This window comes from Passer domesticus, chromosome 1 (genome assembly GCF_036417665.1).
Source record: "Passer domesticus isolate bPasDom1 chromosome 1, bPasDom1.hap1, whole genome shotgun sequence".
Lineage (NCBI taxonomy): Eukaryota > Metazoa > Chordata > Aves > Passeriformes > Passeridae > Passer > Passer domesticus.
The window spans coordinates 27,137,951-27,150,945 of NC_087474.1; the positions used below are offsets into that span (position 1 = coordinate 27,137,951).

The 12,995-nt window shown below is 35.3% G+C and overlaps 1 long non-coding RNA gene across 10 annotated transcripts in view; it reads left to right on the top strand.

Annotated features, from left to right (window-relative positions):
• The window catches only part of LOC135295330 (uncharacterized), a 298,178-nt gene extending 294,427 nt beyond the window's left edge, over positions 1 to 3,751 (top strand). For 8 of the 10 annotated variants that reach the window (XR_010357427.1, XR_010357409.1, XR_010357405.1 and 5 more), the window contains one exon: positions 581 to 2,618. This is a non-coding gene — a long non-coding RNA (uncharacterized LOC135295330). Of the gene's footprint in view, positions 1 to 580; positions 2,619 to 3,558 lie in introns of those variants that run through there. The other 2 variants (XR_010357399.1, XR_010357395.1) reach the window with 2 other exon arrangements.
• Positions 3,752 to 12,995: the final 9,244 nt, after the last annotated feature.

The window sequence follows — 12,995 nt, forward strand, 5'->3', positions numbered from 1 at the left end:
GATCTGAGAATAATTTTCTAAAATCAGGGATGAACTGTCATTTCAGGCCAACACTTCAGGGCAACTTGGAGATATTCCATTAAGAGAGAAGAAGAATAGAGCATGGATTCCATGAAGAATAGAGCATTGGCTCTATTCTCTGTTTTCTTCCCTCTGCCCCCACCCAGCTTTACAACATTCTCCAAGTTTCTTGCTCTATAGAGAATGTTGGTATACTGTGTCTTCTGTGGGGAGAAGCACTACATTTGAGTTTTCTGAAGGGGTGTCAATATTTTATGCATTTGTTTAAGATCTAGCCATTAAATTTCCTCACCTTTATAATTTAAAATTAGATTAAAGCCCTTAGAAACATTCTTTTGCTACACCTTGACTTGCCCATCCTATGCTCATTTGCTTCATATGCCTGAGTTAACTGTTAGGTACTTGGGAAAGACCTGGGATTTTAAACCTCGCCAAAAAAATCACAAGAGTCAATTTCCTTGAGAAAGTCTGACAGTGTCCTTTTCCTCAGGTTCTGAGAAGTGAAAAATGAATGAAGAGATGAGGACTAGTATGTTTTCCTTTTCATTTTCATTTACAGGTCTAATCCCCTGAAGATGGAGGTGGGTTTCTCCTGTGGTTCAAGTGCTAACCTTGGATTCACAAGAGAAGAGCTCAATGTCCTGCTGTGTTACAGACTTCTGGAGCAAGCAGTATGATATTTCATTTCACCATCTCTGACAAAGACATTGTTTCATCTATATTCTAGGGATTTTGGTCAGGTAAATGAATGCAAATATTACTGTTCTTAAGAAGATTACATTTAAGCTATACTTATGTAAGAATTTATATAAATGCCTCTATATTTAATAATTTTAACAAAAACTGTAGCCTTTATTCAAGTCTGAGTTTACAGTTTTCACTATATTAGGAGTTTTCCTTGACTATGTATGAAAAAAAATATTACCCTGGAACTTAGCAAGATACATTTTTTCCTATGTTATGGTAAATGAGGAAGTTCAGTTCCAAGGCCAGTAGCAAGCAAATGTATTATTTAAAACGGAAAGAAAATACAGCCTGCTGGGCATTCATTTGCTTAGAGGAGTTCTTTGTATTTACAGTTCTAGAAAAAATATTTCCTTGTAAAACATCCAGTAAATACTTTAAAGCATACAACATTCCTGCTTACTGAAGGGAGGCAACAGAGAGATTACTCAAAGGGGAACTGAAACCAGAAATAATAACATATAATGGGGAAAATTTCTGCCACTGTAGTTCAAGAGAAAATAGTCACCTTCAAAAGATAATTCAGAACTTTGGGGGGCTGAAATCACCTTCAAGGGACACTCTGGGACATTCAGTTTCTCAATTTGGCAATCTCAATTAGGTATGTAAAGTTAAACCATTATGATTTTGCCCATTTCTCTCCCACCTCTGTTTTATTTTACTATTGTTTGAAAAGATTATCCAGTGTGATATAACAGCATTAGCTGTGACTCTCTTTTATCTCCAAAATCCTCATGCTATCCTCCTCCAAATTTGTTGCTAACAGTCCCACTAATGAGTCACTGTGAAATCATTTCACAGACATACTCTGAAATGCTCAGTGTACTCAAGAGCAGGAGAATTATATGCATTTTATGGCACTGTAGGAAGTTTTAAAAGGATTTGAATTATTTCTTACTTCTGTCTTTTTCTTACCTTAATGAGAAAAAGTAAGAAAAAACCAAACAAAACAACCACACTCCCACATTCTCCCTTTCAATTTCTCCTCAGCAAGACTACAATTCTCCAGAGCTGATTTTCCTAATAGAGTCCTCCCTGACTATGTTGGACAAATGTCATGTCCCCTGGCTCTCTCCATCTTGTAATGAAAATAGACCTATTGCCAGCTACACCTTGCTGATTGCTTCCTACCTGCTGCTAAGGATAATTTGTGCAGTGTAAATGAAGGCTTCAGTAGCTGCTGTAGGGGAAAAAAGCTACAAAAAGGGGCTGCTATTCAGCACTCACATAAAATAGCCAATAAAGAAAAAGTTCTGATTAGCTGTAAATGTGTAACGTGTATAAAGTACATGATAGATCTTCAAGTTTTCACAGTATTAATTATATCAGACATCATACAGAAATGTTTTGCCCTGGAAAATGAATCACATGTATTTGCATATTTTCATTTGCCTGATCCTATATCAAGAATATTTGTGTATTTGTTTTCTTCATTGTTCTGTCATATATTTCCTCCTGGATGGCTTCCTATTGTTTGAAAGTAAGCATAAAAAGGAATTCACCAATATTTCCCTTCAGAATATTGTGACCATTTGGAATGCAGATGTTCATGTTTCCTATTTTCCCCCAAATAATCTTTCAGATAACCTCTTACCTCTGAAGGAATCAAAGAGACAGAAGCATTACATGTGCATCACAGAAAATGATGAGTTGGAGTAGGAGAGTGAAATAGTGGCAGCTCCAGAGAGCAACACTGCTGTGTATGACCTCAGATCCACCTGGTTTGGCCCATCTCTGCTGTGCAATAGGTTGTGCTGCCTTCTGTTTGTCCCATGCTATGAGAACAATGTGATGCCTATGTGGATGCAAGAGCCTTTATCATATATTTTTGCCCATTCATGTGTGTAAATAAAGGCAAGCATACTATTTCTAGCCATTGAATGACTGTTTCATTTTACCTCCATTTACTTAACACTGCCTGGGATTTAATTGAAAGGTGCAGGGTGCAGAAGGGGAAACAGTCACTAAGAAACTAACTACCACTAAGGAAATACATTGTCTTCCTACTGAAAACCAGATGACAATTCCTAGATTAGACATTCAGTGCATTTCCTAGGCCAAGAATTCAGGTATGTTTTGATAATTACATAACCTTTTACCTGCAAAGACTCATATAACTTTCATTTCTGTCTTCTGCAAAGAGAGAAGAAAAGGACTGCATCAATAATAAGTGTATTTTATATTCCCTATCACTGTATTTCTTTCTTAGTCTTATAAATTGGGATTATCTCCACACACATTTTCCTTTTGTCTGTGCAGAGTAATACTTGAGGCATCTGCTAGCACTAGTTTAAAATACTTTCTGCTTCCTGACAGCTAGTATTTCATCTTGATCCTCTCTAATTATCTTTCCAAATTTGTCTCTTTTCACAGTATTTACCAGCCTCCTCAACAAATTGTTTAGACATTGTAAATGCTGGTCCTGCTTCCAAGTGATACTGCTCTTTAACGTGCCTAGATTCCCTCTCCTTCAGTTACTTTAGCTCTTTTCACCTATAAAACTATAATGGTCTAATATTTTTTCTGATGTGCAAAATAGATCCCTTTACATATACCACAGGCCAAACTATAAATCTTTTTCTCACAGCAGCAACTCGCCAAAATGAAAACAAATCCACAAGGCAGTCTGAAGTGCCCTAAACCTTCACACCCACAATTGCAATCTTTTAGGGAGAGAAATTAAGCAAATCTTTCTTTTACTGAGCTCCCAGAGAATTTGTAAGGTCCTGGAAGATTTGAAAGGCCCTAGTCTCTTTTTTTTTTTGGGAATTGATCAACTTTCTTGCTTTTCAGGCTTCAGCCTACTAATCCAACAATGCTGGAAGACCTGTGAGACAGTGAGACTCTCAGCTCCATCCTTCATTGGTACTCCAGCCGGGCAAGCGTGTTTGTGGGCTTTTCTGGTTAACTCCTGACTTCTCAACACAGCAGAATCCAACAAGGGTTAGAGAAAGTTTTTTAAAATCAAAATAAGGGAACGTTTTACATTAACACATTTTTACATTTGTTATTCAGTGTTTGATTAGTTCTGAAAAGGGAATAAAGAACAGTTTACTTTGTTTCATGTTTCTTCCAACGAGCAGTGCCTGGGAAGAACATCACTTCTAAAGCAGAGCTGTAAGCAGCATTGCTCCTGTCTTGAATAGCAGAGCGGTTTATCTTTGTTTTTGGGGTTCTTCTGGAGTTTCCATAGTCCAGAAGGCTCAGGTTGTCATTTCAGTGCACTGGATATCATTTCTATGCAGCTGTAATCAGAGTTCTGAGAAGCTCTGGGACCCAGCAGAGTGGGATTTTGCTTCCATTCCCAGCCATTTTTCCTAATGAAAAGATTTTTGTTTATCTGCTGGTGGTAGAATGAAAGATTCAAACCAGTAGTTGTTTTTGTTTTGGATTTACAGCAGTTTTATCCATCTCTCAAAGATTAAGATAGGAAAAAGTAGATATAATAGTGATAATGATAATAGTGATAATAATAATAATAATAATAATAATAATAATAATAATAAATAATAACAATAACAATAACAAATAATAATAATGAAACAAAACCAGTGAGTTTTGCATGTATTGAGAGGAAAAGGACTGCAGCTGTCACTGCTGTTAAGAATATTTTATATATTGTCTATTGTCTGATTTCTCCTTCTGGGGTTATGAGTGTTGACAAGTTAACATCAGGGCAAAGGTACATTGGGCTGTCAAGTTTCTATTTTCTGCTTCTTGCTCTTCCACAAAGTGGTACAGAGATTGATTGATTTGATTTTAAAGAGTTCAGTTACATCACAGTGACACAGTCTTCAATATGAATTAAAAGAATAAAACTGTTTGTTTAACTTGTTTTTGTGTTGACAGGATCTTTGCACTCCAGGCAATCACTTTGTTTTCCTTACAGCTTTGTTCTTTAGCCATCCAAATGTGGAATGTCACTCAACCTTGTCATATTTTTTTTCTTCATGTTCCTTATTAGTCCCTACCATTCTTTTCAGGAATCTAACAAATGTGGATACCCTTTGTCAGTCAGTTGCTCTGGTTTTTTGCCATTTTAAGCTTCCTCTCCCAACACTGTGATAACAGAGTTTCTTAGTGGACATGAGCTTTACTTCATAAGATACCAGTTAAGCCTTTGAGTGATCATCTAATTAAATTTCTGTAGACATCCCAAATGAAAATTACATATTTGAACCCACAGTTCACAGTCACCCACAGTTTAATTTTAACACAGCTCTAAATTTGTTGAGGGAATAAGCAATTGATAATACAATTAGGGGTCTTGCTGAGCTTCAGCTCTTTCTGAAAATGAGATCTAAATGTTTTCAGAATAAAATTTAGGTAATCATCCAAAATTCTGAGCATCTTTCATGCACTGAACTGTCCCACTGAACCTTTCCAGTCTCATCTCTTGCACATACATTTTTAATCTCTGTTTTGCTATATCTTCTATACTCACTTTAGTATGGCACTCAAATAAATATGGGCATCGGCTGTAATTTTAATATATATGGCAAGGTGAGATGAAATATCCAAAGGAACACAGAAATAAAAGGATATAATCTGGAGCTGAAGATGTCCTAAATCAAAGGTTTTCAGGTAAATTGTGAATGATTCAGGAAGGCTGATGATGTGATGACCTAGATTAAATTTCTGAAAATGGTCAGGAAAAATTTGTATGAAAAAATTACTGGATTACTTAGAAACAGCAAAATTAAGCAAGTATTGATGTTTTGGTTTGTTTAGTATTTTTTTCTCTTGAATTGAAAGGCTGCTCATATGTAAAAGAAACTGCATTATGAAGTCATTAGAATAAAAATGTGTAAAATCTATTGTATGCATATATAGGTCCTTATTCATGCAATTATTTAACTGTAGTTAAATCTCAGCGATGTAGGTTAGTTTTAGCAATTACTTAAGGATCAAGGTAGTGTAGACTGGTTAGTGGTAGAAATGCAGTTAATTGTTGCCTTTTATCAAGAACGGGACCTTGCAAGTCTAGGCTTTTTCAAAACTACATAGCTGGAAAGACATTTTCATCCTAGCAAAGCTCTACTGTTTGCAGCTGCATTTTTGCTGATTCTCTGAAGTCAGAGTTAATTGATAGACAATTTGGCCTGTAGACTTTAAATAACATACTGAAAATCTCTGTTTTGGGGAGAGGCGGGTTTAAAGTTAATTATTCCCCCAAATGACTTTTTCCAACTGAGTACTAGTGCTGGCAAAAAATATTGCCATTGAGTAAGGCTTTATTTCCGTTGGGTTTTTTGGGTTGGTTTTTTTTTTTTTTGTTATGTTTTTTTGTTTGTTTTGGTTTTTTTGTTGTTGTTGTTTGGTTTTTTGTTTTTGTCTAGTGTCTAAGACATTGGAAGTTAACGTCCTTTTTCTGGGATGGGATACACTTCTTGTCCATAAGGAAATAAAAGCCATTAGCTCATCCTTTTTATTTTGGCTACCTGAGCTTCTCCAGTTCACTTTTCAAAGACAGATTAGAAATCTGGGTTAAGTAGGCAAAATTCCTGAATAGGAATAGCTAATTGTGGGATTCTGGTTTTGGTTCCAGACTTTTTAGGCTCTTCAGCATTTCTGATCTGTAGTTTTATTATTTGAGTGTAAACAGCTTTTTCATTCTTCATGTCTGTGACTTTCTTTTCTCTGCTTTAAACGAGACTCCCTCTGAGCTGGAAGGCAGGTTTCATTGAACACCTGAGACTCTGCACTCTGGCCTTCCAGTTAACTAAGTGATCTTCTAATGTTTATTTCTCATAGTGTCAGCATTTATCTCTGATAGCTTGCAGTTTTTCTCATTTAGTTTTTCTGACTTTTAAAATAATAATTCAATAATATTATGAACCAGATTAGAATCTATTTTCTATCTTTGTCTATTATGGCAAATTATTTCCATATTTCTCAGTAACAGCTGCTTCTAGCTTCAAAGCAAGATTACATTTCTATGGCAAATACCACAGTTTCAAGGGATGTTTTTGCCTTTGTTTTTTCCCCCTTTTTTTCCACTAAGCTTAAACTGGAAATCCACATCAGTTTTTAGATATGCCCTGTATATAAACCTCTGGAGATTTTTTCCTAGTTTGTCTGAGGTTTCCTCTTTTTCCCCTCAGCTCTCTGATCAGAAGGATATAAATTCTGCAGCATGCTTTCTCTGGGTTGCCAAACCCTAGATTCTTTTGATTTTTGCCATTTATGTGCCCTCTGAAGTTGTATTTGTGTTTCATTTAGTTGAAAATTAAGAGGAAATTTACAAATAGATATTCATGTGGCTGTCTTAAATGAAAGGCGGTGGTTAAGACCATACATTTTAAGATGCTTTAATAGAAGTTAAATATTAATTATCTAGTCTCTTCTTTTGTCTGATGAAGACATAGCCCTAAATTTAAAACATGCACCTATTGAAATATGTATGGACCTATTTCAATATGCTTAGTGTTGTAGCATAAAGTGGGAACAATTAATTAAATAATTCACATGTCAGATGTTTAGAGATAACAGCTATCCATCATTCTTATCTGCCGTAATTTTGTTCAAATTATCAATGACAAGGCATAAATATTAACTCTTGCAGGAGAGGTATAATATTATTTTCTAATTATATTCTTTTGTCTTTATATGTGTTATAGATATAAATGTACACATATACAAAATAGTTATAAGCATACATATTACATATAGTTTCATGATTTCTATTGATTGCACTAAATTACAACTTTTGAATGTGAGGTTTTGTTATAAAATAACTAGCTGATTGCATTTACAGCTATTCAAAGGGGGTAAAACCCACTCAATAACATTGTTTCCAAAGTCAACACTATTGTTTTCATATTCCATAACTTCTATTTTCTTTTGTCCACCCACTTCTGAAAATATGAAGAATGTCTGATACTTTTCTGCAGCAGTTTTGGTTTCAGTATATATTAAATTGAGAATTGAGAACATATTCTAAATTGAGAATATGTTCTGAATTCTATGCTTCATATTTGAACATCCTCAAATTTGCAGACAATACAGGTAATATAAGGCCTGACCTGTGACTTTTCATTTATCAGGAAGCCCAAGTTCTCCAAATTGGGGCAGTGTTTGGCAAAAAATGGAACATTTTGCTTTTCTTGTTTGCATTAATTTGCATTGCAACATATTTGCAATTTGTAATTAATTTTGTAGTCTATTTTTTCCTGGAGTACTTCTCAGTTTATTATTATTATCATTATTTAATATAGCCTGTGGAACACTGAACACTGATTAAGTGTTGTATGCTTTCTGTTATCTCTGAAGCATAACCGATGAAGTATTGTGAATTTGGCACTGTGTAATGTAGCATTTTGCTTGCTGTGCAGCACTAACAAACAACACATCAGTAGTCATGCCTGTCTCTCATTTAAATGCAACCTCAGAGTCACACTGCATGTTGCAAATATCTGGGAGCTGTGTGATTAGTTAACATCTTTTGCATAACCTTAAAACTATAGCAAGTTCTCAGGAGATAATTAGCATTCTGGATACCTTCAGTGAAATGAACTCTGCCTTAGCAATGGTGGGTACTATGTGTTTTACTACTCCAAGGAATGGTGGCATCAAAATGCTTTTAAAAATAAGTTAAGTGTCTTCTGCATTAAAAAATAAAGTAAAATGAAAGAGTGAGGTAAATAACTTCTAATTTATTTATTTATAGCTATCAGGATTGCTGTTGCTCCCTATCTTTTATGTTCTTTCCTTTTTTGGCAGCTCTTCTGGTGTAAATAAAGGGTGTTCAGCAGGAACCAACCTGCCTTACTGAAATCTGCTCACCTCTGTCCCAGAGTTCATGTCTCATATGCTAGGTGTGAGTAAACAGACAAAATACATCACAATTGAATAATCAGGAGGATGTGATATGATATTTTTTCTTAGCAAAAGCTTGAGACTTCAATTCTTTGTATAGATTTATGGAAAGCGATGTTTTCCAAACATTCTCCAAATGTTTTTTGTCTCTTGAAATAATTCCCCAGCCATATCCATGTGCAACATTTTAAAGCTTTTGATCCTGCTTTGAAAAGGCTATTCTAAGCCTTCAGTGTTTACAATATTCTCTTTTAGCACTGGAAGTATCTGTATAATAACCTCAAAATTAAAATGTTTTGGAAGCTTCTAAATATAAGTCATAACTGCAGCTGTCAGGAAACAGGATTTTGACAAAATTGAACTTGTTAAAGGAAAGTATCAATTTTGATTAAATTTGCTTGAAAGGTGTTTTCTAATTTGAAACAAAACATTTCAATAGGCTAACAGCTTTCTCTACATTTATTGGAATATAACATTGCTGTTTGTTTCAAAATTATTTTTCATTTTGAGATCGACTTGTAACTATGATGTAATTTATACTCAAGAACTGAAGTATTTTTTAAACATTTTGACCTTATTTCTATGGAAATTTAAATGCATTCCCCCCCCACAAAAAAAAAGAGTTTTTTAAGAACCTTCAAATTTTACTTTGATTCTGTGTAGTGAAATATTTTTCTGAAAGACAATTTTTAAATGAAATTTTAGATTTAATAAATTTTCTTCATACTTTTTCTGAAATATAAACAGTTGGTCTAGCTACACTAATTATGTAAAGCTGTAAGCCTGCACATATCTTTAACTATATTGATCAAATTGAGAAGCTCCCACCAGTCTGGTGGATTTTTATGCACTTATCTTTTCCAGGGATTGTATTGCCTATCTGATTCAATCTTTAGCTTTATTGGCCACCATTGCTCAAAAGGAGCTTTGTTAGGTTTCTGAAGGTCTAGTGAGGAAAAAATGAAGACATATAGACAGGTCTAAAAAGCATTGAAAATTCAAGATATACCATCAGAGGAACTGAAAATATGGACTGTAAGTGAAGGAGGGAAGGCACATGTGATCAATTTCTTACCTGGAGAGACATAATCTGGTGAATAGCCTACTTTTCCAAACAAGTAAACAGAAAGGAATTATTTAATATCCAGATGCTTGACTGAGGATCCTACAGGCATTCGAAGGATCTTTCTGTTGTAGCAAGGAGTACAGCTTTTCACAATTTCGCCCCTTCTATAAATAACTATAAAGCAAGTGCAAAGCCAAATTTGCATGCCCATGGAAGAATCCTTGGTTGGTAAGTCAGGTTCCTTCCACAGGGTACAGCAGGAGTGAGACACCCCAGAAACTGAAATAGGGTGTAGGGTGTGTGAGGCTGCCTGCAGCTGAGGAATTAATGAAGGGACAGGACAAATCACCAAAGTATACAGAGCTTCATGATTTCTTCTGAGGCTCAAAATTCCCTCATATAAAGCATATTTTAAGGTAACTGATATGTGCTCACTTATGCCTGTAAAAATGCAACAAGAGGGAAGAGCTGCATTGCCCCATGTATGTGTACTTCTCAAGTGGAGAGTTAATGAAATTGTGAACAGAGGACCTGTCTGAGACTTCCAAGTTCACCTTACCCAGGTCCTAGGTTGGTATTCTCAACAGGATCTTCTTCAGAGCACTTTCAAATATTACTCAAATATTACTCATTAGAGCTCAAATGTTTTTCAGAAAACAATTGAAGATTTTCTGAGCATGAAAGAAATAGAAGATGAGTTTTAACTCTGGAGCTGAATACCAGCTTATAAAGTGGGAGACCTGCTGTCAAGCCTTTTCCCTCAAAACTGTTTCTGTGTTTTGTAGGAGTGAGATAATATCATTAATGAGAACTGCATTCCACAAGTCTTTCTTTGTCATTGCCATTCCCTTTCTGCATTTCTGTAGCCTACATAAATTATATATTCATTTGTTTAAAAAAACAACCAGAACAACCCTACATAAATCCCATTTTTGATATTTAAATATCTACTGGGCCTGAACCTGAGAGTATCAGCTATTAAAATTTCCTGATTCCTGTCAAAATCACTGGGCTGGTCACCTCTACTTCTCAGAAATGCAAATTTACTTTTTCTACCTTATGTCCTTATGTTTAAAATAGGAATAAAATTGCACCCTTTCCCTGTTTTTAGCTGAAGTTTGTTAACTGTGGTAATTGAAGGTACCTAAAATAATTTTACTCATATTTTTCACAGATGTCAGTGAGCAAGTACTAAGTGCAAAAATAATTCTCTACTTTCTAAGCTGGAACTGACTTGCTAAACTGAAGGACACACGTTCTAGTCCATTACCCACTACCTCCATAGTCCTCCATATTTTACATTTTTGTCAATAAAAAATAATGTACAGTCAGAGTGTGAAATTTTCTTCTGTATGAAAGGCCAACAAAAGGCCCATGCCTCACCAGCTTTCCAGAAGAGAGTGACACCTCAACAGACCAGTCAGTGTTAATGGCCAAAAAATGAGACATTCAGAGCCTATGTGTCAAATATGTAGGGCAAAATTCTTGACCCTGACTGTCTGTCTTGCCTGGCTGAAGAGGGCACACAGGGCAGAAAGCTGCTTTTGGCTGAGGCAGGAGAAGATGAATCCTGATTGAAGAGATGGCAGAGTTGATAAAGAGGTTTTCTATCCAGCCTGGAGGACCTTCCATTAAGATATTAAGATGTGATTTTCTTTTCTTTTTTTCTTTTTTTACCTTCAAAGTATCCTCCTCTGTGCAGCATACTTTCACATTCTCTATAATAGAATTTAAAACATTGACTGTCTTGATTATAAAATAGATTCCAAAGTTTCATCACATAAACTGCACACACAAGCCTGGTTTGGGCTCCCATAGAGTGCTCCACAATATATGGTTAGTCAGAAATTATTTTTCTCAAACAATTACCTAATTTTTAAGTGAGATCACAAAATAGAACAGATTTCCAGCTCTCCTCTTCATTCCTTAAGGTCAGATTTGTGACCCTTTTTGGTGAAAGTGAAGCAGAAAAAGTCTTCCACTGAAAATGTAGCACTTATGTTGGACAATTCTGTCTGAAACTGGACAAGTAAAGCTCATTCATATAATTTCTTCTGTCCTTATTCTTAAGGATCAAAAGAAAGAAATGAATCAGTAAAAGCAGCTTGGTACAGGTGTTTTATCTTAATACTTTAGTGTCCTAAAGTATGCTTAGGCAGCTGTCACATTTTATATTTTAGTTTCCTTCTTGGTTGGACTGGATTTTTGAATGAAAATTGAATTAACTGATGGTTGTTTCATGGCTTTGCCTGTGTGAGATGCAATTTCAGTAGACTTTTCTGAGATTTAAAAATATTTAGCCCTTCTTCATCTTAAGTTTATTAAATTCTGTAGTAGATATTAGGCAAAATTTGTATATGAGTGAGTCACTTATGTTAAGAGGGGGAAAAAAAAAGGTGAGTACTGCATTCCCAGATTAGCAATACTACCATGCTTTAACCTGGATCTTGAGGGAGTTTCTTTGGAACAGTTATGACTGCAACAGGGTGTCCTGTCTTGCAGCAAAAATAGTAATGTCCCGTGTAGGTTAACCTGGTCACCAACTGCTCTTCCTGAATGCCACTTCTGCTGTTGCAATGGAGATGTTGTTTTGGCCACTTGGGGAGAAGATGATTCACTGCAAAATGCCATTTGTGGCTAATGATCACCCGCGGTGTTACAGGGTTTTCACAAAGGTAAAGCAAAGAGAAAAAAGCCACGGCCCAATTAAGACCTCCCTGGTTTTTGATCTTAAATCGGTAGTTCTAGTTTTTGAGTTTTGTTAAATGATCTGACTGCACAAAAAAGTCACAATTGGTTCAACTAGCTGAAGGAGTTTTTTAATAGAATGTCATGAGTTTATAAACTGATCTTTCCCTTGCAAATTTCAGCTGTTTGAGAACTGGGCCCTAAGTCATCTATTCACAATGATCTTGTTTTTTGCAAAATAATGATCTAAATGATTTATTATTCAGTTCTTAGACTGCTGTTTTATTTCTGTTGATCTTTGTTTTTCTGCTTAATTTCTATAAATTACTGTACAGTTTCCCATAAGGTATAATTAAGCAGAATTGCTAAAGTTTTAATTATTGTGTATTATAGATGTTGAAAGAAACATTAGCACTTAGCTTTTAAAAATGTGATAGTATATTTATAAGAGAGCATTTATAAACACATTTACATATAGTTAAGATGAAAAAGGTATTTGAATTGTAGTCATTAGCATTTCTTCAAACATATGGCATACCAGCAGAAGCCATGGGCCATGCCTTCATTAACTGAACACTGTTTCATCAGTATCTCAGCTTCCTGCTGTGCCACCCTGTAGCGTACCCTTCTGTCCCCGAGGTTTCAGTGACAAGGGACA